This window comes from Artibeus jamaicensis, unplaced genomic scaffold (assembly GCF_021234435.1).
Source record: "Artibeus jamaicensis isolate MK-2021 breed Jamaican fruit bat unplaced genomic scaffold, CSHL_Jam_final contig_601, whole genome shotgun sequence".
NCBI classification, from domain to species: Eukaryota; Metazoa; Chordata; class Mammalia; order Chiroptera; family Phyllostomidae; genus Artibeus; species Artibeus jamaicensis.
In genome coordinates, this window is record NW_026521902.1 from 2,923,190 (window position 1) to 2,950,312 (window position 27,123).

Below are 27,123 nucleotides of genomic sequence, written 5' to 3' on the forward strand. Positions count from 1 at the left end.
GGGGGAGGTAAAAATATCCTTTATTATGATTGTGTTGGTGATTACACAATAAGTTGGTTTGTCAAAACTCATAGAACTATATAGCTTAGGAGGATGAATTTTACTGAAGGTAAATTATATCTCAGTATAGCTGCTTTTTTTTAAACCTTTTTAAAAAGATTTTATTTATTTATCTTTAGGGTAGAAGGGAAGGAGAGAGGGAGAGAAACATCAATGTATGGTTGCCTCTTGTGCATTCCCTACTCGGAACTGGTCTGCAACCCAGGCATGTGCCCTGACTAGGAATTGAACCGTGATCCTATGGTTTGCAGGACCATGCTCAATCCACTGAGCCGCACCAGCCAGGGCTCAATATACCTATTTTTTTTTAAAGCAATTGCAAGCATGGATAGACTTGGAATTATGCTAAGTGGAATAAGTCAGTGAGAGAAAGACAATTACCATATGATTTCACTTATATGTGGAATCAAATGAACAAATTGAACTAACAAGCAAGATAGAGACAGACTCATAGATAGAGAGCATGCTGACAGCTCTGGGGGGAAGAGGGTTAGGAGTGGAAGGATTGATCAAAAAAGAAAAAAGACAGAAAAAACTAATGGACCTGAACAACAATATGGTGCTTGCTGGGGGAAGGGAGAAGGGAGAGGTGGAAGAAGGTGTAGGAAAGTAATATGGTAATGGAAAAAATAAAATTCACAAATAAATAAATGAGCAGTTGAATACAAACTCTTCCCTTATTAATTTTTAAGTATATTTTATTGGTTATATTATTACAGTTGTCCCATTTTCTTAGTCCCTTTTATTCCCCTCTTCCCTGTACCTCCCCCCACCAGGATCCCCACACCTTAGTTCTTGTCCATGGGTCATACATATAAGTTCTTTGGCTTCTACATTTCCCATGCTATTCTTAACCATTCCCTGTCTATTTTGTACCCACCATTCATGCTTCTTATTCCGTGTACCTTTTCCCCCATTTGCCCCACTTCCCCTTCCTACTGATAACCCTCCTTGTGATCTCCATTTCTGTGATTATAGTCCTGTTCTAGTAGTGTGCTTAGTTTCTGTTTTTGTTTTTTTTAAAGCAGATGTTGATAGTTTAGTTGTTGTTATTTTACTGTTCATAGTTTTTTTTTTATCACCTTCTATTTCTTAGATAAGTCCCTTTAACATTTCATATAATAAGGGCTTGGTGAGGATAAACTTCTTTAATTTGAGCTTATCTGAGAGGCACCTTATTTGCCCTTCCATTCTACTTAATAGCTTTGCTGAGTAGAGTAATCTTGGAGGTAGGTTCTTGCCTTTCATGACTTTGACTACTTTCTAGCCCCTTCTGGCCTATAAGGTTTCTTTTTGAGAAATCAGCTGATAGTCTTATGGGAACTCCTTTGTAAGTAACTTTCTCTTCTTCTCTTGCTGGTTTTAAGATTCTCTCCTTATCTCTGATCTTGGGTAATGTAATTATAATATGCCTTGGTGTGTGCTTTGTTGGGTCCAACTTCCTTGGGACTCTCTGAGCTTCCTGGACTTTTTGGAAATCTATTTTGTTTGCTAGATTTGGGAAGTTTTTCTTCATTATTTTTTCAAATAAATTTTTGATTTATCTTATTTTTTATTTTTAGAAAGAGGGAAAGAGAAGGAGAAAGAGAGGGAGAGAAATATCAATGTGTAGTTGACTCTCATGAGACTCTCACTGGAGACTCAGTCCACAATCCAGGCATGTGTCCTGACTGGGAATCATACTGGCGACCCTCTGGGTCACAGCCGTGCTCAATCTATTAAGCCACACTGGCCAGGGCAAATTTTTAATTTCTTGCTCTTCCCCTTTTCCTTCTGGTGCCCCTATGATTTGGATGAGGAACCTGGAGTTTCCTCAGCCTCTCTTAATTTTTTTTTGAATTCTTGTTTTTTCATTCTGTTCTGGTTGAATGTTTATTTCTTCCTTCTGTTCTAAGTCATTAATTTGAGTCCCAGTTTCCTTCCCTTCACTCTTGGTTCCCTGTATATTTGTCTTCCCTTATTGATTTTATGATTACTAGGAAAAGAACCAGAGAACCACAAAAATTTCAGTAAATTTTTAGGGAGAAAAATTCTATCCAAGATCAAGCAAACACCTTTTCTTGAAAGTCCTGACCCAAAAAGAAAAATAGAAATTAATTGACAGCCCTGACTGATGCGGCTCAATGGGTTGAGTGTCTTCCTAAAAACCATAAGGCAATTGGTTTGATTTCCCATCAGGACATATGCCTGAGTTGCAGGACAAGTCTCCAGTTGGGGGTATGTGGGAGGCAACCAATAGATTTTGTTTTTGCACATTGGTGTTTCTCTTCCTCTCTTTCTCCCTCCCTTGCCCTCTCTCTAAAAATAAATAAATAAAGTCTTTTTCTAATTTTAATTAAAAAGAATTGACATGTTTGAATTCTGAAAACTGCATATCCCTCATCTGTATTAAACTTGGGTCTTTTCACCAAGTAACTAAAAATGGCTCCAAATTCATCTAGGTTCTTCATCAACAGGATGCCTTAAAGCTATGATAATACAGAAACCACTACATGTGGTTATTTCCATCAATTTAATTACAAGTAAAAATCAAGTTCCTATGGTGCACAAACCACATTTCAAGTGCTCAGTATCTTGGTGTGGCTAGCATTGGATTGCACAGATGTGGAATATTTCTATCATCACAGGAAGCTCTGTGCATGGCACTGATAAAAAGCTCAAACAGATTTATAGGCCACTGGAGTTTAATGATCTGAAGATTAAATTTGGCCAAAGAAAGTAAGAATTCACCGAGTGGTGCCATACCACACTGACTTGATAGCCAACTCAGTCTAAAATTAACACCATAAAAAATGAAATCTTGCCATTTGGGACACATGAGGGGCCTAGAAGGTAATATGCTAAGTGAAGGACAAATACTGTATGATTTCTCTAAAATGTAGACTCTAAAATACTGAAACACATGAATAAGCAAAAACAAAACAGTAATAGACCCATAGATATGAGAACAAGCTGGTGGTAGCCAAAGGGAAAAAGAGTGGGGAAGGTGGGTAAAAAAATAAACAAACAAACAAATGAATGAAATCAACACCATTGTTCACCTGGGCAGGTCCCGCCCTGGACAGAAGGTTGGACACTGACTTTCCACACACTGGCTCCTCAGCGTGTGGCAGACACTGTGGTCTGGCTGACCCCACACCCATCCTGACCCCCCTTTCCCTTCCCAAACCTTCCTTGCAATTAGGGGTGGCTGTGTGACCCAGAAGCAGCAGTTTGAAGGCACAAGGGTGACTACCACTCTTACTTACCTCTTCTGTCTTGAATGTTGAAGTGATGTCTAGAATTTAGCAGCCACTTGGAGGATAAGAAATTACCAGTGTGAGGAAAGTAAGGGAAACCAAAAATTGTTTGGCTAATGTAATAGATTTTTAGGTTGTATTTGAGGTCTTGTTCCCTGGCATATGCATTCAGTTTGGCTCAAACAAACTCATAAAAATTTTCTACAGGTTAGGATGCTTCTTCTATTGACATTTACTTGGTGTAATTGGCAGGATTTCAAAGAAGCCTACCCAGGACCACCCTGCCAGCACAGATCCTGTGCTAGGTACCCACAAGGGCCCATTATGCCCCACCAGCTCCCCACTTTACACAAGGTAAATTTGGTGAGTTTCTCTCAGAATTGTGGTCCTCCTGCTTTAAGTACTAGGCCATGACTTTATCACAGATGCTCTTAGAAAATCCTAGAGGTGGATAAGGGTTCTAATAACCCAGGAACAGAGATGCAATTTGTTGCTTTTTAAAAAATTTTTTTAAAATATATTTTATTGATTATGCTGTTACAGTTGTCCCATTTCCCCCCTCCACTGCCCTCCGCCCTGTTCATCCCTTCCCACCCACATTCCCCTCCTATAGTTCATTTCCATGCATCATACTTACAAGTTCTTTAGCTTCTACATTTCCCACAAGATTCTTACCCTCCCCCTGTCTATTTTCTACCTACCATCTATGCTACTTATCCTCTGTACCTTTCCCACTCTCTCTTCCTCCCATTCCCCTGTTGCTAACCCTCCATGTGATCTCCATTTCTGTGGTTCTGCTCTTGTTCTAGTTGTTTGCATAGTTTGTGTTTTTGTTTTTGTTTTAGGTGTGGTTGTTAATGATTGTGAGTTTGCTGCCATTTTACTGTACATGTTTTTTATCTTCTTTTTCTTAGATAAGTCCCTTTAACATTTCACATAATAAGGGCTTGGTGATGATGAACTCCTTTAACTTGAGCTTATCTGAGAAGCACTTTATCTGTCCTTTCATTCTAAATGAAAGCTTTGCTGGATAGAGCAATCTTGGATGTAGGTCCTTGCCTTTGATGACTTCAAATACTTCTTTTCAGCCCCTTCTTTGCCCATAAGGTCTCTTTTGAGAAAGCTGACAGTCTTATGGGAACTCCTTTGTAGGTAACTGTCTCCTTATCTCTTGCTGCTTCTAGGATTCTTTCCTTAATTTTAATCTTGGGTAATGTAATCATGATGTGCCTTGGTGTGTTCCTCCTTGGGTCCACCTTTTTTGGGACTCTCAGCTTCCTGGACTTCTTGAAAGTCTATTTCCTTTGCCAGGTTGGGGAAGTTCTCTTTCATTATTTGTTCAAATATCTTTTCCACTTGTTGCTCTTCCTCTTCCCCTTCTGGTACCCCTACAGTTCAGATGTTGGCATGTTTAGAGATATCCTGGAGGTTCCTAAGCCTGTCCTCATTTTTTTGAATTATTGTTTCTTCATTCTTTTCAGTTTGGTTGTTTCTTCCTTCTGGTCCACACCATTGATTTGAGTCCCAGTTTCCTTCCCATCACTATTGGTTTCCTGTACATTTTCCTTTATTTCACTTAGCATACCCTTCACTTTTTCATCTAATTTGGGACCAAATTCAACCAATTCTGTGAGCATCCTGATCACCAGTGCTTTGAACTGTGCATCTGATAGGTTGGCTATCTCTTCATCACTTAGTTGTATTATTTCTGGAGCACTGATCTGTTCTTTCATTTGGGTCATTTTTTTTTTTTGGTCTTGATGTGCCTGTTACACAGTGAGGGGTGGAGCCTTAGGTGTTCACCATGGCAGGTCAACACAGTCGCTGGGTTGTAATGCTATATGTGGGGGAGGGGTCCGAGAGGGAACAATGGTGTTGCTTCACTCTCTGCCAGATTTCAGTCACTTCTTCTGCTTCCCACAAGCAAACTGAGCCCTTCTGGTGCTGATTCCCAGGTAGGTGGGTTTGTGTACATTCTAGGACCCTGTGGGTCCCTCCACCAGACTCTCCTGTGAGGCTAGAAGTTCTTTCCGGCACCTCAATCCCCACAGGTGTTTCCAATCAGAGGTTTGAGGTTTTATTTCCCTGTGCTGAGACCCTGGGTTGTGTGGTCTGTCTCACTCTCTAGTTTTGCCTGGTTTATCTGCACGCGAATATGGGACCACCTGGTCCGACAGCTGCCTTGTACGCCAAGCCCCTCTACAAAATGCCACTTCGCTGGGTCTGTCCGCTGTTGCCCCGTGTGTCTGGGATCTGCTAGCCGAAGCTTTGCTGTCAGTCCTCTCCACCTGGCTGCTCGACTTTGCCCCTCCTCCTGGCCTGGATGAATGTTCTTTCTTCAACTCCTTGGTTGTTAGACTTCCATATAGTTCAATTTTTTGTTGGTACTGGGTTTTTTTATGTTTCTAAATTTTTGTTGTCCTAATTTTGGTTGTTTGAGGAGGCACAGTGTGTCTACCTATGCCTCCATCTTGGCTCGAAGTCCTCAAATTTTTTTCATTTTCAGTTCTCTAGCAGTTTCTCCTGCAGATGGTTCTGCCTCCATTAAAAGCTACTGAGAGCACATACACTTCTTCAGAGAAAGACTATAAGCTCTATTATTCCTGTTGACTATGGTAGCCACTACTCACATGTGGCTATAATTTAAATTTAAATAATTTAAAATTAAATGAAAATTTCAGTCCCTTAGGTGTACTAGCTACTAGAGTTTCAGTGGTTAAGAGTTACATGTGGCTTGTGGCTACTCTACTGGGCAGCTCACTAGGGGACGTTTCCACCTCACACAGAGTCCCACTGGGCAGCCCTCCCCCTGGGGCTCTCTGATGAGCCCACTCCCTTTGCAGACACTTGGACTCTCTGCTAACACCAGCCTCTTCTTCCAAGGCTGATAATGTTGAAGGATTGCCTGCTTTTGGTAGGCTTTGTTTATAGTTAATTGTCTAAAAGTATCATTAGATTTTGTGTGGCCACAGAGCAATGGTGAGCATATTTTCACGGCTGCTGTTAAAGGCACAGCTCAGCCTCAGAAACGTGCTGCTGCCAAAGCCTCCACATCTGGCTGTGTTTATTTTGCCTCCGGCCCTTGCGTATGTCTATCTTCTACTCTAACGTTTTCATTACGAAAGTTGAAGTATTTCCAAACTGTTGACAAATTCCCTTCTTATTCCAAGTCTAGATCCCACTGTTGGCCTCTAGGTGGAGCTAGGATCATAATTAATATTCTCCTGCTTTAAAGAAGGGGGGAGAAGGTACGGAAAATAAGTAGCATAGTTGGTAGGTAGAAGATAGATGGGGGAGGGCAAGAATAGTAGGGGAAATATAGAATCTAAAGAACTTGAGACACATGGTCATAAACTAAAGGGGGGGAATGGTGGGGGAGGAGATGTGCAGGGTGGAGGGGAATGAAGGGGGGGAATAGAACAACTGTAATGGCATAATTAATAAAATATATTTAAAAAAATAAAGAAGAACACATTCTGACTTGCGCCAAGACGGAGGCATAGGTGGAAACATTGTGCCTTCTTGCACAACCAAGTTCAAAGACAACAATGTTTTAGTAACAAAAATGCAGCTAAAACACAGAAAATTGAACTATATGAAGTCTGACAACAATGAACCCTTCAGTATGACTGGTAAGAGGGGCGGAGTCATCAACTGGCAGAGCGGGTTTGCACAGGAAAACTCGGTCAGACTGACCCAGGCATGTTGGCGGCGGTTCCCGGATCCCAGGTGTGGGGTTGCGACAGGCAGACCCAGTGAGGGCACCAGACGGCAGGCTGACTGTGGTCACACATTCGCGCGCAGATAAACCAGCGAGGGAGAGAGCATTGGCGGGCATCAGTGGCGGGAAGCAGCAGAGGGGACTGCTATTGCCCCTCTTTGACCCCGCCCCACATACAGCATCACAACCCCTCCACTGGGTTGCCCCGCCCTGGTGAACACCTAGGGCTCTGCCCCTCATGCATAACAGGCTCAAACAGACCAAAACATTATGGCTCAAAAAGAACTCAAAGCCCCAGAGCCCATAACTCTAAGCAACCAAGAAATAGCCAAACTTTCAGATGCACAGTTTAAAACACTGGTGATCAGGGTGCTCACAGAACTGGTTGATTTTAGTCACAAATTAGAGTGATAAATGAAGGCTAAACTAATTGAAATGAAGGGAAATGCACAGGAAACCAATAGTGATGAAGAGGAAACTGGGACTCAAATCAAGGGAGTAGACCAGAAGGAAGACAAAAATGACCAAACAGAAAAGGATGAAGATACAAGAATTCAAAAAAATGAGGAGAGGCTTAGGAACCTCCAGGACATCTTTAAACATTCCAACAACTGAATTATAGGGGTATCAGAAGGGGAAGAGGAAGAGCAAGTGGAAGACTTATTTCAACAATAATAAAGGAGAACTTCCCCAATCTGGCAAAGGAAATAGACTTCCAGGAAATCCAGGAAGCTCAGAGAGTCCCAAAGAAGTTGGACCCAAGAAGGAACACACCAAGGCACATCATCATTACGTTAGCCAAGATTAGAATGAGGAAGAGAATCCTAGAAGCAGCAAGAGATAAGGGGACAGTCACCTACAAAGGAGTTTCCATCAGACTTTCAGCTGATTTCTCAAAAGAGACCTTACAGGCAAGAAAGGGCTGGAAAGAAGTATTCCAAGTCATGAAATCCAAAGACCTACATCCAAGATTACTCTATCCAGCAAAGCTTTCATTTAGAATGGAAGGACAGATAAAGTGCTTCTCAGATAAGCTCAAGTTAAAGGAGTTCATCATCACCAAGCCCTTATTATATGAAATGTTGAAGGGACTTATCTAAGAAAAAGAAGATAGAAAATATGAACAGTGAAAGGACAGCAAACTCACAGTTATTAACAACCACACCTAAAATAGAAGCAAACTAAGAGGAGAGCTAGACCAGGAGTGGAACCATAGAAATGAAGATCTCATGGAGGGTTAGCAACAGGGGAGTGGGAAGAGGAGAAGTGGGGAGAAGGTACAGAAAATAAGTAGCATAGATGGTAGGTAGAAAATAGATAGTGGGGAGGGCAAAAATAGTATGAGAAATATAGAATCTAAAGAACTTGAGACACATGGTCATAAACTAAAGGGGGGAATGGTGGGGGTGGTGGTGTGCAGGGTGGAGGGCAATGCAGGGGAGAAATAGAACAACTGTAATGGCGTAATCAATAAAATGTAATAAATAAATACATAAATTAATTTTTGTAAAAAAGAAGAACACATTCTATGCGGAGGGTCATCTGGCTTTTCTCTTAAATCCTTAGGACATTTCCCATGAGGATGAAAAACACCCCATAATTTTAACTCTCTGCAGTTGTCCAATCAAAAAGGGAAGGGAAATAAGTCCTGGATATTTACCCACCATGTTTCCCTGTGACAACCCTCTACCCCCAAGAAACCCAACCCACTGGTTCAGTTTTTGAGTTAATGCACAGCTTCACTGTTCTCGGCTGACACCATGTTTGAGGGATTCTTGATGAACGACAAAATCAGGGAGACCTTTTTCTCCTTATCCAACCCTAAATTAATCTATTGGCTCTGCTTTATAAGTAGAGGAACAAATGTTCAGGACTCTGAGATAACAGTCAAAATATGTTGTTTTTTTAAAAAAATAACATAAAAAGGTAGCTTTGTTGTTGCGATGCCAGTGGCGGGCGGTGAGCAGCCTGTCTGACTGCAGGCTGAGGCTCTCTGAGGCCCAGGGGCCCGGGAGTTGAGGCAGCCCTCACCAAGTGCACCAGCCCCTGAGGGCTGCCCGGCCACACCTGCAGAGTGGGGTGCAGGACATCTCCTCCCCAGTCAGCCCAGCTGGCCGGGCACCCCTCTCACTGGGGCCCAGGCCACGCCCTCAGCTCCACCTGGGTCTCCTCACACAGGCCTTTTGCTCTTACTCACCGGCCTTGGCTTCTGGACCCGTCAGGTGTGAGTCCGGCCCTCAGAAGAGCAGCCACACTCCACATGGAGTCGGGCCCTGCCCTGGGCTTCGTTTTTTCTTCTTGGGTGGACGCGGCCCCCTCAGCCCCCAGTCTTGGCTCTCCCTTGCTCACAGAGGTGGTGGTTCCCAGGGTGAGACTTGGAAGCCAAGCCAGAGGCTCCTTGTCCCCACGACTCCGAGAGCAGGCCAGCAGGAGAGCTGTTTCTCCTCCTTCCCACCCTTGCCCTTCCTCCCCTTCCCTCCCACCCCCACCCTCCATCTCTTACTCTCCCCCCCACCTCCTTCCCAGCCCTCACTGGGGGTGTCACCTTTGTCAGGCTGCCTGAAGGAGCTGCCAGCCCCCAGGGCAGGTGCACAAAACAGAAAAACAATTGGCGAGCACAGGAAGGGAGAAAACCCACCAAATCAGGGTTGCCTTGGTCTACAGGTCATGGTGGGTCCCAGCCAGGGGACAGTCTGCTCAGCTCTGAGGCTGGACGTTCTCTGGAGCTGAGCACAGTCCTGTTCACCTCCTTTTTAGGTGAACTTCCCCCTCCCCAAGAACCCACACTGAGAGAGCCCTGGAAGGGTGTGCATGGTGCGTGCACTTGTACTGCCTGGGCTCGTGTTACACACACGTGCACACAACTGAAGGGGTGCCCCTGCTCCTCAGGGGCTTTTCTCTAGTAATAAAATCCTGTGCACACATATGAAGAAGATGGGCACATATGTGCACACACACAGGATTCTCAGAGAGAGTAGGAGGTGGGGTCCCCTGAGGCTCGCTGGACCTGGGCTGAGCAGAGGGCTCCCATCTGGGCGGGTCAGATGGTGGCTGGGAACAGAGGATCGTAGATCCATTTGATGTCAGCCTAGCAAGTGCCATGAAACAGCATGACAATAAAGCATCTGGATGGTGATCCGGCTGTCTAGAATCTTCTTGTTCCAGTTCTTTATAGTTTTGCAGTGGCTCCAGGCAATGGTGCCTTGCTGTCCCAGTTGGTTGTTCCCTCAGGCCCAGCAGCTGATTCTGCATTGGACACTCACGCTGCTCCTGCAGCTCCCAGGCTGGATCAGGTGCTGCTTTTGGTTCTCCTTGCTCCGGGAGCCGCCTATTCTCATCTTGCTCCCCGAATCATCCTCGGTGGTCCTGCCACTGCATTGCGCCTGGATCTTCAGGGCTGGTGCTTTTTGGAGGCAATCATGCACAGGCCGCCTGGCCACGTAGCAGGTTCCATCGCTGCGCACCCTGACTGTCTACTCAGTGCGTAGTGGTCTGCCCACCCAAGGGCCAATGGCCAAACTCAAGTGGCCATGACCCAGATCCTCCAGGCCTGGCAGTGCTTGCTCTCCTGGCCCTGGTCTCTGTGGTGCCTAGAGAGGTAAGGGCTGCACTTGGGGCCAGGGTTACTCCTGTCTTGGGGCCATGGTCATGGTCCTCTGAATGCTGTTTCCAGCCCACCTCGGGATCCTGGGAGAGGGATCGGAACTTGGTGGTGCTCTCCCGTGGAGGAACTGCCTCACCCTGTGTGGCAACAGGGGACTGGAGGGGGTGTGGTTGAAGCTGGAGTTGCCAGCAGCGGCCGCCTTAGGGGGCTCTCCAGCAGGGCTTTGGTGAGCAGTGGGGTGCTGTGGCAGCTCTCCGCCTTGTTGTGGGCACTGGTGCTGTCCTTGTCAGACTTCTCAGGCAGCTCAGAGATGTCAGACAGCTCATGTTTCTTGGGCTTGCCACCTGCTCACCCATCTGGCCTCCACATGTCCCACTCTCAGAGGCTCTCTTCCTCTGGCAGTCAGGCCTTAGATAGTGCTCCTGCAGCTGCTGAGTCTTCTCCACCAGCAGGATGTTGCATCACTGGAATTCCAGCTGCCTTAGCTCCTGCTCCAGCATGGCCATCTCATGGCACAGGCTCTCACTGTGGGTGAGTACTTGGCACTGTTGCCACAGGAGGCACAGTGGGAAGAGAAGGCCTGACTGCACTGGTTGCAGTTCTCCAGGTGGCACTTGATCTCCAGGAGCTCCCAGTAGTGCTGGTACTCCTAGTAGGTGAGGCCAGGGTGTTCCCCACCCCCAGCCCAGCCCCCTCAGCCAGCAGGGAGTCCAGGCTGAAGTGGGAGTCCCTACTCTGCAGGGTGTTCCCTTGCAGGCCAAAGTCGTGCAGGGTCCTAGGTGTGTTGGTGGCTCTTTGGGGCTCATTTTCCAGCAGGTCATGCTCAGAGCTCCCCCCTTGCGAATGCTCTTCCTTAGTCAGGCCTACCCCACTGTCCAGCTCCTGGCTGTTGGTGATTTCTGAGCTCATATTGGAGGGGGCCCTTTCTCCTCTTCATTTCTGAGCTGCTGGGAAGGGGTGATTTCAAATTCTGAACACACAGGTCCCCTCACTCTCTAAGTCCAAGTCATCCAGGAAGTCATCTGGTCACTGTCCTTCCATCGCTGTGCCAGCTGGCTCTCAGACCGGGCCACCGGCAGGGAAATGTTGGTGTTCTTCCCCTGGCTCTGCAAGGCCATGGCCTCCTCCTGGTTCTGGGCGTCCACTGTGCATGTGGGTGATTCGATCTCCCTCTCTGATCTCGCCTTTGGCTGCAGTGCTGCCAGGATTCACCTCCCAAGTGCTGATGCCCAGGTCCTCTCCACCGTCTGTGTGGCAGCAAACTATCAGGCCCAGCCCATCCCGGTGGCTGGCATGGTCCACCTCCTGCTGGCTGCTCTCGCTGAACTCCACTGGGTCCTAATACTCACAGCTGAAGGGGGAGCTCAGGCAGGATGGAGGCTCCAGGGTGACTGTGGGCGTGGTGGGCGGACTCAGCTTGAAGGTGATGTCAGGCTGAGTGCCACTGTCCACCAGCTGCAGGCTGTGACAGGAGCTGTCCCCCCAGAGGTGGGAGTGACACCTCAGCACCTGGATCTCCCGAGGCTCCTTGGAGGAGCGTGGGGCCTCCAGCGTGAGCTCCTGAGACACCTTGGAGAGCTCCTTCCCGTTCCCCTGGGGCATCGCTTTGGGCTGCTCCTTGGGTTTCTGGACCAGGGACCCACACAGGCCCTCCCATGGTGCTGGCCAGTGAGGGAAGTGGGGAAAATGTGGAAACGTTTTTCACCGGCCCCTGTGCAGGACCTTAAAAACAGTTTTTAATCTAAGTCCCTTTTAAGTATTACTCACGATAACGTTAAATGAACAATTAGACATTATAAACATGTTTTCCCAGCCCTCTGCTGACAGGTGTGTTTACTTCTTTCTCCTCACAATCCCAAACTCTGAAGCCTCTCTCATCTCAGTGCCCACAGTGCGGGCTGGTTCACAGTCAGGATCGGGGACGGGAATTCCTCGGGCATAGAGTGACTGCCCTCTCTTTTCACCAACATGACTGACAGTGACTATGTCGAATTACAGCTTCTCTTTCTCATTTGGGGCACTGGTTCTCAACTAGAAACAAACATCACAGAATAGAAAGCAAGTTTAGTTTCTCATGGCAGGGAGCAAAAAACAAAAATTTCATACGATAGAATATTTTCATTTGCATCCTTGGTTTGTAACATCAGCTTTTCAAAAACTGCTTAAATGCTAATAAGACTCATAAAACATTTGCAATAATAATTTCACATAATAACAACAAATTATGTGAATTTAGCTCTGTCTTCTACAATAACCAATGTTTCCAGAAAACTAGGATTTAAGAGTGTTTTCTGTATCAGTATGTGACTTACTTTGATAAAAATGGATACTCACATTATCTTGAAAATTATCAGCAAAATGGATGGTTTGCACGGGTGCAGATAAGCATGAACCTGGATGGTCCGACTGCCGAACTGTGAGAGGCCTCCTTACAAGGTCGGCCCCTGGCTGACAGCCAGGAACTTGGACTTGGAGAGGGTGCCCACCTTTCTCAGGACTGGTGAGAATGTCCTAAACTGTACAAATGTTATGGTTTATGGTGACCCATTCTGGGCATCTGCAATTCTGGTCTGTGCCCAGCAGAGGGCGCCCATGTGACCAGCCCCCAAGAAACTCCTGAGAGCTGGGTCTTTGCTGAGCTTTCTGGGGGCAGTGCTTCCTGTGTGGCCACAACTCACTGCTGTGGGAGTTGATTGTGTCCTGTGGCTCCAACGGGAGAGAGACCCTTGGGAGCTCACCTCGGTTCTCTGGGCTTCACCCCACATGCCTTTTCCCTTTGCAGATTTTGCCTCGTAACCTTTTGCTCTAAGAAATCAGAGCTATGAGTACAACTGTGTGATGGGACCTGTGAGTCCCGTGAATCATCTGACCTGGGTGACCTTGGAGACCCCAACATAGTCCCTTATGGGAACTGGTACCTCATAATATTTAAAATCAACAAAAAAAAAAAACAACTTCTAGTCATAATGTATAAACATATTTCATTAGACTGATTTCCCATGAGCCCATACAAGAAAGTCAGTGAAGAAAGGAAACCTGAAGCTTGGTCAAGGCCCTGCCGCTACGAGTGACAGGTGACCGTGATGTGTATGCACTGAAGGACAAGAAACTCTCTGACCCCTGCTGCGTGTGACAGGTGACGTGATGTGTGGGCACTGCAGGGACCAGTAGCTCTGTGACCCCTGCTGTGTGGAGTTTGGACGGAGGCGGCCATGCCATGAAATGGCTACAGGAAATAGGATGTCTCTCTCAGTCTCAAACATCAATTTAAATGATTCTCAAGAATCCTAATGAACTGTGTTCTAAGCTGGCCTGTGTGGACAGACTGAGATGCACGTGCCTTTGACCCTGTGGGACCTGGAGACGGACTCCCCTGTGATGGACGCACAAGGGAAGGGGCTCCGGGTGGTCCAACAGACACAGACTCAAGGGGGAGGCCACAGCCTTAGCTGGTGTGAACAGCAACATAAAGAGTGTGACTGGTGACACTCTCCTGCCGGTCACGTGTCATTCTGATCACTGATGATCGTTACACTTGGAACAATCTCAGCACATTCTCAGTGATAGACATGCTTCTCTGTCCTGCATGAATTTCAGTGGCAAATTCAGGGTCAGTGTGGGGTCATCTGGGGTTGCAGGAGTGACAGTTCCCCTCCTCACAGGTAAGGGTGCAATATGAACTTGGGCATCCACAATGAAAGAAAGTAAACTTTAGGAGGTCTTCTACCAGTTGCCCTCCTATGCAATAAGAGAATCGATCACCATAAAGTTTACTTCTCCAGGCCTGGCTAAAATAACAGTGATGTCCCTAGACTCTTCACTGGTCACCAAACCCTTCAAGCATAAACATGGCCACATGACCATGTCCCTCCTGCTGGGAAGAGAGGAGGACGGTGACGTTGGACTCAGCTGGTTTTGTTCCTCAGGAAAGGGCATCTGTAGACTGGAGAGCTTGAGGAAGAGGAAGTGCAGTGAATTAAAACGCAGAGACTCAGAAATGGGCGTTGAGGGCACAATTCTGCCATAATGTCCATTTTGGAGGTTGCCGGGCGGCAGAAGGATCAGGAATGCTTGTTCCCAGGCTGTGGGTGATGTCTGTGGTCAGGTCAGCAGCCTGTGAAGAAGAATCAAAGACAACCCAAGTTCAGAGGCTCCATTTCCTTTCCCTCTCGATCCCAGGAGAGAACAAATTATAGAGAGAGGCTGAGCGTCGGTCTGATGAACGATGGAAGAGAGTTTCTGGCGTTTCCTTGAACGACTCGGCAAAGCTCATTGCTTGTACCCACCCAAAGAGGGAAACGGACCATTGGCTCAACCTGAGCAAGAGGGTCAGCCTCGGAGAGTTTCTCCTGCTCCCCAGGGCGCTTCCGTGGTGCATCCTGAACACAGAGCACTCATTCGTGCTCCTGGTGCATGCTGCAGTGAAACACATCGCACCCCAGAAGGAGGAAGGGAGCAGAAAGACCACCTACTGGCTGAGGTCCTTCTGGTCTTGAAATGAGAGTGAAAGAGAAGTTGGAATTAGTCATTGAGGGAGTAAGGAGCAGCAGCATCTTGGAAAGTTATACAAACCTTTGCATCCCACGCGCACACCACTGGGAATGAAAGCAGGGCCCAAGCTGTGGACTCACGCTGACCCCAGGCTCAACAGAACACCCTGCAGCGTGGGGTCCCTGCTCGGGTCTCAGGTTGTCGCTGGGCCGAGGCCTCGGTCTAGGCATCTTCTTCCCTCTGCAGCTGTCATCGCCTGGTCAGAATCTCATCGCTGTGGCCTCATTTGCTCTGTCATTTTGCTTTTCTGTCTCAACTTCATCACTGAGTGAGGCAGTGGAAAGGCAATATTCACCACTTTCCAGAAGTTTCTTCCCTTGCTGGCCTCTGACAAGGAGAATGAAGCTCTCCATGAGGGTGATGAGCCCCCCAGCATGGAGCCCCCGACTCCCATCAGCATCTTGCTCCGGGCAGAATCTGGCTGAGCCTCTGGAAGGACCGACCCAGGGGCAGTCTCACCCCCACCTGCTGCAGTCCCTGGCCCTGCCCGATGCCTGGAGCCTGGCCTAGTGCACCGTGGAGACAAAGGGGAGGGCAGTGCCAAGCGTGGAACCACTGTGGGGGAGGAGCAGATGTGGAACACACTTAATGTTCTGGGTCTCAGACTGATGACACCCACAAGAGGAAAATGCTGGTTTTAGGTCAATGCATCAAGTCCCAGCATAAGGGACTGGAGGGAGATGGAAGGGAGAGGCCAGGTCCAGTGTGAGGGCCAGGCATGAAGGTGGTTGCTTTTCTGGGATTTTCAGACAAGCAGAGATTCTTTAAGAGTCCTCTAGGGCAGGGATAACTGCACCCTAGAATCACCAGAACCCTGCTGCTCCCAGCCTAGACCACAGTTAGGGGGTTGGTGAGGACACACGGGATGGTGTGGCCCTGAAGGGTAGTAAGTGGATTCTGAGCCTGGAGCCCAGAGGGCTATCGAGAGATAAGTCACTCCACTCCCTGGTGACAGGTCTGTCCAAGCTGGCGTGCTCCACTCAGCAGGTGTAGATTTCTCCCTGCTGGGGGTCATTTCCAGCGTCACCAGGATCTGGAAGGTCCAGTCTCCGTTATGGATTGGGTTTGTGGTCACACCCCCAGCTGTTTCCTCCTGTCTGTTCAGGAACCAGTGGACTTGAATGTTCCTCGGATAGAAATCCGTCACATGGCAGACAAGCAGGTTGGGGTGCTGTAGGGGCACCTCTTGGAGGGGGACACATTCACTTTAGGCTGGACTAGGAGTGAGAAGAAGAATCTTGCTAGGATAACTGAGACAGTTAATGCAGTGCATTTAGCAATTTTCTTGCCAAATCAACCTCTAGATGTTAGAGATGGATATATTGTCTGTTAAGCCACTCAGAGGCAGATCTGGGGAAGAGTGCAGGGAGAACAGAATAAAGTGTTCAGACGTTCCAAGAACGACCTTGCCATACACAATGCGGAGAGAGCAGGAAGAACAGGAGAGGGTCCCCGCTGGCACTCGGCAACACCTTCACCAGAAATGGGTGACGTAGTAACTAAGGTTCTTTGAACAGAAATGTTGAACCAGCTATGAAATTACCTAAATGTACATTCCCCTGTCTTGTTCAAAATGATGCATAATCCTTCCAAATATTGTCTCGGAATCAGAATGTATTGGATAGTCAATAGCATTCCTTTGGTCTACCAGTCTGATCTCCTCATCAAAAAGAGGAAGAATGGAGCCCCTGATTCATTCTTCGCTTAACCCACATGTCTCAAAAAAATGTTTGCAGCAAGATCCACAAACCCAATGTCCTCAGCTCCTCTGTGCTGGATTAGCAGGAGTCCTGCCCTTTCCCAGGTGGTCTGGCCCCTACGCACCGTGAAGCCCTTGGGTCCAGGCCACCCAGCCTGGGACGCGCTGGGGCCTGGAGACGGGGAGGAGGCCTGTCCCCTCCTCTGCGCCCAAGCCCAGACCTTCCGGGGTCTTCTCTTTCCCACCCGCCGTTCACCTCTGAGCTTCAGGGTGAAACCCTGGTCCAGCTGGCAGCTCTGTGTGCACACCGTGTCCACGGCGCGCTCCCTCAGCTCCAGGACCTCCCCTGGAGGTTCCAGTTCCTGGCTGTCCTGCACCCGAGCTTGGTCACAGCCACAGACACCCCAGGGCGCTGTCAAACTGGACGCACATGTCTCTGTTGTAAATGTGTCGCTCCAAGAAGCGGGTGTCCCATTGAACTCACAGCAGTTGCTCCTCCTGGGGTTCACAGGGAACTGTGTGTGGGTGAAAGACCAGGGCAGGGCTGAGCGGGAGAGGCCACAGTATCTGCGGGACCCGCTGCCCATGTCCCCACAAGGGCCCCTCACTGTTTGCTGAGCGGCGCAGCCCGGGCCACACAGTTCCTGTCTTTGCCTTTTCTCCCGGGTCTCCATCTTCCTTCCGGCAGAGCGTCCACTACAGGACTCAGAGGGGTCACTCTGCCCTCTGACCCAGGGCCTAGAGCTTGGCTGGAATAGATGCCGTGTGCTCACCACACCCCCAGTGTTCTCTCTGTCTCTTCACGTCACCTCCAATCTCTGACATTCTCAGTAAGTCAATGCACCAGCACAATATTACCTTTTTGCTGCTGATGTAAAGGCATTTTCTTTACTCCAGTCACCTGGCATAGTTAAATGAGAAAATACACATTTTCCTCACACCCAATCATAAGATCTTGGGAAAATCATAGACCCTCCCTGGACCAAAGGTTTCTTACCCAATAAATGGGGGGTTTAACTAAATAATCTCTGAAGTAGTCTCCGGCATTGATAATAAAGAGCCCCGCCTCAGGGGACACAGTGTGGCCGCAGTGACAGCGGTTCCCGGAGGCCTGGGAGCCGGTGCAGGGGCATAGGAGGCAGGTCTGCAGTTTGCTGAGAGCTGGAGGCCCAGCAGGTGTGCAGGGAGCTGCTGTTCATCGGGGTCTAAAGAGGAGCAGAGGACAAGAGCGCTCTGGCAGAGGTGCCCAGAGACAGGAAGGAGCCGCAGGAAAGGGAAGAGGGTGACTGAGGTGACAGTGGACAGGGCAGGCGGGCAGTGGTGCTGCCAGCTGTCTGTGCTGCGGGGCCCGGGGGTTTTCCTGCAGGGCATGGGCGTCATCTGATCTGTGCAGCAGGAAGGCTCTGGAGGGAGGTGGGGCACGGACTGGACCTTCCACAACAGGCAAGAGGTGGTGAGGGTGGAGATGGAAGGAGAAGCAACGTCTATTCAAACTAGGGACGGGAAGGACGGCCTCTTCGCACTTACAGCGCTGAGACCAGTAAGTGTGAAGCTTAAGGTCATGGCTTCTGTGTGAAGACGACCTCGTTCCTCTTCTGTCTCAATGACATAGTAGCTGTGTGACCTCAGTGAGACACAGTGTCCTTGTACCAAAATGGGGACAGTGATGTTTTCTGACAACACTGTGTGGGTTAACAGACCCAGAAGGGAGGCTGTGACATTGGCCTACAACACAGTACGGGCTCAGGTGACAACGGCTGTGATCACGTCCAGGCATTTATTTATGAAGGGAGTGAGGACGAGGACGAGAGCCTCCTGTCACGCCGTGTTCAGGCCTGGCCGCCACCACCACTCGGGCATCTGTCAGGTCCACTTCCTCCCTGACCCGTCCCGTCCCCAAATGGCCCTGACGAGGTTGAGTGCCCGATCCACTGAGCCACACCAGCCAGGGCATTTTAATTTATATTTTTATACAGCACCTAACCTAAGCCTTAGTACATACTTATGAATCAAACAAAGAATGAGAAGAGAATTGATTATATTTTTAAAAAATGTTTCCAGCTTTCTTAGGTATATTTGACAACCAAAAATTGTACGTATTGCCCTGGCTTGATGTGGCTCAGTGAACTGAGCACCAGCCTGCAAACCCAAAGGTCACCAGTTTGATTCCCAGTCAGGGCACATGCCTGGGTTGTGGGCCAGGTCCCCAGTTGCCGTGTGTGAGAGGCAACTGATCCATGTGTCTCTTACACATCAATGTTTCTCTCCCTCTCTTTCTCCCTTCCCCTCTCTCTAAAAATAAGTAAGTAAAATCTTTTAAAAAACTGCACATATTTACCGTGCGACCCACGGCCCGTCGTGAAATGTGCTACAGTCTCAGCACAGCCAAGACCCTCCGCGCCTCCCTCCCCTCGCACAGCTGTTTCCCTCCTGTCTCTTGCCCTGTGTGCTGAGAGCGCCCACAGTCCAGTCCTGTCGGCACGGCCGCGCTCCGTGTGCGGTGCCCAGGACGCACTCAACCGCGGGACCGAAACTGCGCCCTCCTTGACCTGCACCTCCCGCCCCTCCCGCCGGCCTCCGGTAGCACCCGCCCTGCTCTCTACTTCTGTCCGTCCCGCTGGGGGGAGTCCGTGCAGCGTTAGTCCTTCTGCATCCGGCTTGTTTTACTGAGCGTGATGTCCTCCGTGGTCATCCGCGTTCTCGCAAACGGCGGATTCCCCTCTTTCAAAAGGTCGAATAATACTTCACCATGTAGATGCGCATTTTCTTACCCACCAGCAGTCTACGGGCATTTGGGTTGTGTTTATAGGTTGGCTGTTGTGATTAATGCTGAAACGAGTAGGGAAGTGCAGATATCTCTTCAATACTCAGATTGTATTTGCTTTGGATATATACTCCGGAGGAGTGGGCTTGCTGTATTCTATGGAAGCTTTATTGTGCCTTTGTTGAGGAATCTCCATACTGATTTCCACAGTGGCAGTTCTAATTTACATTCCCACCAAAGGTGTACAATTGTTCCTTTTCCTCTACCTTCTTGCCAACATTCATTGTCCTCTGTGTTTTGATAATAGCCATCCTAACAGGTGTGGGGTGATATCTCATTGTGGTTTTGATTTGCATTTCCATGGTAACTAGTAAAATTGAGCACCTTTGCACAGACCTGTTGGTCATTTATATTTGTTCTTTGGAAAATGTTTATTTAGGTCCTTTGTCAATTTTTAATCTTTATTGTTATAGAGCTGGATGACCTCCTTATACATTTTGGATGTCAACCTCTTATCAAATATATGGTTTGCAAATATTTTCTCCTGTTCCATAGGTTTCCTTTTTACTATGTTGATTGTTTTTTTCCCTTTGCAGAAGCTTTCTAGTTTGATGCAATTCCATTTGTCTACTTTTGCTTTTGTTGCATATGTTTTTGGTGTCATATTCAGTAAAATCATTGCCAAGACCAATATTAGAAAGCTTTTCCTCTGTGCTTTCCTCAGAAGTTTTATGGTTTCAGATCTTACATTCAAGTCTTTAATCCATTTTGAGTTGATTTTTGTATGTGGGGTGAGATAAGCATTTAATCTTATATATTTCTGCAGGCGGATATACAATTTGTCAATATCACTCATTGAAAAGACTGTCCTTTCCTCATTTTATGTTCTTGGAACTTCTGTCAAATATCAGTTGACTATAGATGTGTATATTATTTGCAGGTTCTCTATTTCATTCTATTGGTGTATATAATTTTATGCTAGTTCCATACTATTTTGATTACTGCAGCTTTGTAATGTATTTTAAAACCAGGAAGTGTGATTCCTCCTTGTTCTTCTTGCTTAACATGATGGCCAGAGGGAATGGATTATAAATGACTATGTCTGTAATATAATTGGATGTTTTCTATTGAAGGAGTCTTTAAGTTGCAGCTTTTCTATATGACTTAAAATGTAAGTGGAAACTCCAGATTGAATTGATCACACAACTCCCCAGGCCAGAGAATGAGGTCAATGCTGCCCAGAGGCAGAAGAAAGGAATTTGAAGAGTATGTCAACCCGAGGCTCACTGTGTCTGTTCAGGGTTGAGTCAGGGAACCCAGGCTCCAAATGAAGCTTCTCTGCCTGTTTTTCCTGCTGCTCAGGAGCCTCAATGAGTTGCTGTCAAGGAAACTTGAGGTTCCAGGAGCAGAAGGAGGAGGGTGTGAGGGGGTCTGGACATTGTCTCTGTCACTGTGGAGATGGCCCAAGTTGATATGGGCGATCTGGTCACAGTTCTTGTCCTTCCTCAGTGTCCCGCATGCCCTAACTTGAGGCTGCTCCACTGGCAGCTCAGGTGGGAGGAAGGGGAGCCTCAGGAGCCACCACGCAAACCTCAGTGAAAACACACAGCTTTCAGCCTGTGAGGATCCAGCTGCACGTCCCTTCTCTCCGAACTCCTGAGCCTGTCTGCTTGCCCAGTGCTCGCTGCCTGTGAGTTCCTGGCCCCATCCAGTTTGGGGTCCCTGTGACATACGTCTTATACCTGCCCTCCCTGCTCTGCTCCTCGACCTAAGACCCCCACTAATAGTTTTCCCCATCTGTTTTCAATCAGGACACATTTTTGTGGTCCTGAATAGTGGTTTGAATTTTTCTTTTTTGCTTTTTTTTTTAGATTTTATTTATTTATCTTTAGAGGGGAAGGGAAGGAGAGAGAGAGAGAGAGAAATATCAATGTATGGTTGCCTCTCGTGAGTCCCCTGCTGGGAACTGGCCTGCAACCCAGGCATGTGCCCTGACTGGGAATCGAACCGCAATCGTGTGGTTCACAGGCCCGAGCTCAATCCACTGAGCTACGCCAGTCAGGGCTGAATTTTTCTTTTTAAAAGTACTCGACTTTTCCCCTCCCTAATGAAATAGTATTTGCAAAGCAGGTAGATATCAGACAAAGTTTTTTCAAGACTGCTTTTTTTGGTGTGTATGTGAGTATGTGAAAAATATTACAGTTTGTGAAACTCTTGAAGACATCTGAACTTTCTAGTGTAAAGCTTGAAAACTTCTGTAAGTAAATCACTTTTTCAGACCAGATCATATTAAGAATACATAACTACTCCAGAGTATAAGGAAGGCAATGTTGACAGTACATGAAAGATGTCCACAGACCAGCTGTGTGACCTGGGACAAATAAAGTAACTTCTCTGAGCCTCAGCCTTTTCACCTGTAAAAGGGAATAGTATTCTTCTTTTCTTACCTTGAAGGACTACTGTTAAAACTACAGAAGATGGTGTGAATAAAATTTATAGCAGTATCTGTCCCACTCAGTGGAGGGCAGAGTCCTTCCCCTTGTCAGGCTGTTGATGGGGGACTCAAATGTTGGAAAAATTTTGGTTTTAGGTAATAGTCTATAAGCTTATTAACCAATGCACATAAAAGCGATTGTTTCAGAAACTGAAGGTATGACCCGCCCTGGCTCCAGGAGACCACAAGCAGTTCCACCTTTGTGCCCAGGAGGACTGCAGCAATCAGGATGGTACCTGAGCTATTACTGTCCTCCAGGGAGAGATGTGCACCGCCTGGGACACAGATAAAGACCACAGTCCAGGACCCAGAGGAAAGAACGCTGCAGTGATTAACTTTTCCCCACAATCCCAAACCCCTTGCCTACGCTTTTCTTTTCTTTATAAAAAGGGCCGTTTTTTTAATGGAATTTAAGATGATCTGTTAGGGTACAAGCTTGTCATCTTCTCAGATTGCCAGCCTTCTGAATAAAGTGCTCATAAAGATTCATTTCCTGTCTCTGCTTATTGGATCTGGTAGGTGATAGGCAGCCTAAACACTGGCTTTTCTAGTTTCACTGTGATGGGCTGGAATATGTGGAGACAAAGAGAAGCACAAAGACCGAGCCCAGACTGCTCAGAATGACTCAAAAAGAGCTGTCCTTGTGTTGACGGGAGAGACCTGGTTCTTCTTGCTGATGCATGTCAAGAACTACAGATCAACAAATCTAGTAGTATGTCATCAGTTTATTAGTATCCCGTTCCCATGGAAGAGAGCAGGACTTGGTAGAATAGGGGGTGAAAGGCAAAGTTTCAGGGCAAAGCAGGGCGACAAAAGCAAGAGCAGCTTAAGGCCAGGGTGGCAAGCCCCCGGGTGGCCAGAGGCCCAATGGCTGGAGAGCCAAGAGCACTCAAAGCCCCTGAGAGAGCGAGTGAGTCCTTTGTCCTGAGGACTCATATAGTTGGTGGAATAGGAGGAAAAAAGTTACATATTGATTAATGGGTAAATGTGCCAGCTTCCCTGGGGGATGTGTCTACCCAAACTTAGGTATATGTGGGGGTCTGTTAGCTCGAATCCTTATCTTGCTCCAGACCCCATTTGTTCATCTTGTTGTAAAACAAATACGTGACAGGAGGCAGTTAATTAAAATTGGGGCACTTTCCCAAAATTATTTATGGGCTCTTTCTATAAGCATCAGGGACTCCCTTGTAAAACGGATAGTGACCAGAGGTAGGCAATTAACCAAAGTTGTTTTATGGGCTGTTCTTTGGGCACCAGGGACCCTCTCCCACATTCCAGTCCCTGGGATGAAAGCACAGTTTGAAGGCTTTCTTTCCCAGACAGTGGAAATGCTACACAGAACTTCAAGGATTTCCCTTCTTTCTTGCTAACACATTGTTTTTTGTGATGTTGGAACACCTGGCAATATTGTCAGACCAGGCTCAGGACTGCTGAGTTAGCATGTGAGACATGTCTTCTTCCTCGCCCCTGCCTCAGTTTACTATTTATTCTGCCTAAGTCGTAAAAGGCATTTCCTGACAACCAGGGTGCTAGACGCTGGCCAGTAACAGCAGTGCAGTCTCAGAGTTCTTCCTGTGCTGTCTCCTGCCTCACTTGGGGCACAGCCTTAATCCTCCAAAAGGGGGTTTTACTAACTTAATGCTGATAGTCTCTTTGTTTCCACCTCTTTTTCCACTGCTCTGTTGGAAGCTGAAGAAACCTTGAGAAGTTGGAAGAAGGAAATGCAGGAGTCTGATGACGCCTTGGAGCCCAGCCCCTGGACTGCACATTGTGTTTCTCAGCTTGGCACCTGTGCAGAGCACTGTGAACTCCCCTCCCCTTCGCCCGGGCAACTCTTTCACACGTGACCACTCATTGAAAGGACAAAGCCAGTCCCTTTTGCCGTTGTGGTACCATTTGCCTAGAAGGCCTACGACCTTGTTAAACATGACTGCTGTTTTACTCTTCTGAGCTTGTGTCCCCAGAACTGGAAATTACTGGAAAGCAAGAACAGAACTAACTGGCTCCCTATAGCCACTGGCAGAACAAACTGCAGCCTCATGATACAATGTCCCAACAGCCCAGGGGTCACACAACAGCAACCCCCACCCCTCTTTAATCCAATTATAATCCAATAAAAGCTCAAAGCTCCCCCCCAACAACCAAGGCTGATATATCTCCCTACACCTGTCCCTCTCCTTTCATGGTGAATAAAAACTATTTTCTACACTTTCTTCTCGTCAGTTCTTTCACAGCCCACATCACTGACCACCTTAACACTCATCTCATTCCTCTCACTAATCGGAACCCACCGGTCTCCCCCAGATCCACCCACCATGCTGTTCACTATTCACCCCAGAGAAGCCTCACACCCTCATTTCAATGAACTCACGTGAGCGGCCACCACCGCCCGGCTCCCAGAAGAGCTTCTCCTGGGCCCGCCCTGCACCACCACCTCTTCTCTCACCTCCTGTTGGGCATCGTCCCATCTCACCAGCTGCTCCCACAGGCCGTCCTGCCCTCCGAGACCCCAGCGCCTCCATTTCTCTCTCACCGGCAGGCACAGGCTGCACAGCTGAGCTGCCCTGGTCCGGTTCTGTGCCCACCTGAGTGATGAATGTCAGAAAATCTTCCCCTTCCCTCTGCCTGAGACATGGGCACAATGGGATGGAGTTTGGGTAGATGGATTGGGAAGTTTCAAAGGAAGCTTCAGTTCTGGAAACTGGGGAAGAAGCCTGAGAAAACCTGATCCTCAGGAAGCAGTGGGGCTGGCTTTATGGGTGATGGAGAGGCTGGGAATTTTAACATAAGCGACTTCACTGTTCTGTTCCCTGTTCTATCATGCATGGGCTTGGTGGGAAATTGGGGCTAAGAGAGGCCATGTCCTGTTTCTCACTTCCTCTCTGGCCCTACCCGGATATGCTCTGATCGGTTCCTGACGTGGCAACTGTCAGCTGCAGCAGGTACCCTGTCCCGCCTCAACCTCGGCCCGTCCTCACGCCCTCCTCTGCTCCTCTGGACTGACTGTGGCATGGGCCCCGCCCTGCTCTGTGGAAGGGTGTCTACCTGGAGCCCTGGCTGCACAGCACCGTCCTGGGACCCTGGACACGGCCGAGTGACCGTGGCTTCCCCTTTCAGATCTTTGATGTTGAAATGTCATCGTGACCCCTCCATGAGAACTTTGTCCCTCCAAAATCCATCCAGACCACCGGGTACCCTTGTGTCCAACAGACACAATCTCCTTCTTTCTCTGGTGGGAACCGTGGCCCTGGACGATGTCGGACCCCAAGGCCTCTCTGTGAGTGGGGCCCACGTGGGAAAGCCCCAGGGGCCACTCCCCGGAGCCGGGCCTCCCAGAGCAGCAGCTCTGCTCTTGTGTGGGGGGTCTCTGCCCTGAGCCAAAGGGGAGCTCAGCATCACCAAGGACATCATCAGGGCTGCCATCCAGGGGCTGCCAGGGACCTGCAGGACCAGCATTCTGGAGCCTGGGAAAGGCCGGGTCTGCGAGAATCGCAGTCAGAGCAGCTCTCACTCCACGGGCCTCCCTCCTGAAACGTTAGAGATGATGAGCCAGGGCAGCCTCCTGCTTCCCCTGGGTGTGGCTGGATTCCAAAATAGGAACCAGTTCGTAGGAAATGTCCTCACTCTCCAGGCAGAGGGTGGATGTAAAGCATATGACCCCTGAAGGTGTCAGATTCCCTGACAGCAGTGTGAGAAAAGGGGTCCTCGTCTTGATGGACTGGGTGAGTCAGGAGGGTCCGTGTTCTGTGTTTTCCTCGCTGTGGTGCAGACACCAGGCATGTCTCCCCCTCCACGGTGAATGCCACCCCCTACCATGGCTGCGTCCGGGGAATGAGCATGTCCTGTGAAGTGTGTTAAAGGTCCAGGGGAATTAGACTTCCTCCTTCAAAACTTTGAGGACTATCCTTTCTTTGCATTTCAATATTTTTTGGTAATTTTTAAATACCAAAATTAATTCTCCCAAACACTTGGTTCCTGATATGTGGTAAATACACTCTTGCTTAAATGCAAGAACTAAGAGACAAAAATGACACAATAAATATATGCTTCCCCCCCAAAATTAAATACTTAAAAATGTGAATAAATTAAACAAAAACATTTAAAATTATGTAAATGGATTTTTCTATTTAAGTAAGGATGCATTATAGGAAGGTAATCACACGGGTTTAGAGTGACATTTCCTGGCTGCGAAGCCCCTTTTTGCTGCTTCCTGACTTCCTGACCATGGACCAGTTATTTCACCGTCTGTGACTTAGTTTCCTCTTGTGTAGAATGGAGATTATTGAGGAAGCCAGGGCACTGGTTTACTCGTAAATCTGATTGAGATCACACTCAGTATCTGTGAATCTCTAAAACAGAGCCTTGCACATAGCAAGGCATCAAGAAATGTTAACTATTATAATGCAAGACTAGTTCGAAACAGAAAAACAACTGAATAAATATAAAATAATTAATTTTAGTAATATAAGTTCTATCATTTTACTAACAATACCAGAGGCTTTTACTACAGTTCTACACAATTTTATAATAAAGGCAATAATTTGTGAAATAAAGAGTGAATTTTATTTTATTTTTAAAATATTTTATTTATTTATTTTTAGAGAGAGAAGAAGAAAGAGAGGAAGAGAAACATTGAGGTGAGAAAGAAATATTAATTAGTTGTCTTTCACATGGCTCCCACTGGGGACCAAACTTGCAACCCAGGCATGTGCCCTGATGGGGAATCAAACCAGTGGCCTTTTGCTTTGCAGCATTTTGCCCAACCCACTGAGCCACACCAGCCAGGGCACAAAGAATAAATTTTACACTCAGTGGAAAAATATTACAGAAACTCGTAAAGATGACAAAAATGACAAAGATGACAAAAATTTCAAGGAGAAATTAAAAATATTACTTAGAAATGAAATAATTAAAAAATTACATTCTGATCACGTGTCTGGAAAAATCAAATTATATTCAGATTTCTCTGAAATTATCAAAGGTATAAAATG

The 27,123-nt window shown here is 47.5% G+C and overlaps 1 pseudogene; it reads right to left on the reverse strand.

Annotated features, from left to right (window-relative positions):
- Positions 1–10,103: 10,103 nt before the first annotated feature.
- LOC119065226 (PDZ domain-containing protein 4-like) lies at positions 10,104–25,588 on the reverse strand (annotated as a pseudogene).
- Positions 25,589–27,123: the final 1,535 nt, after the last annotated feature.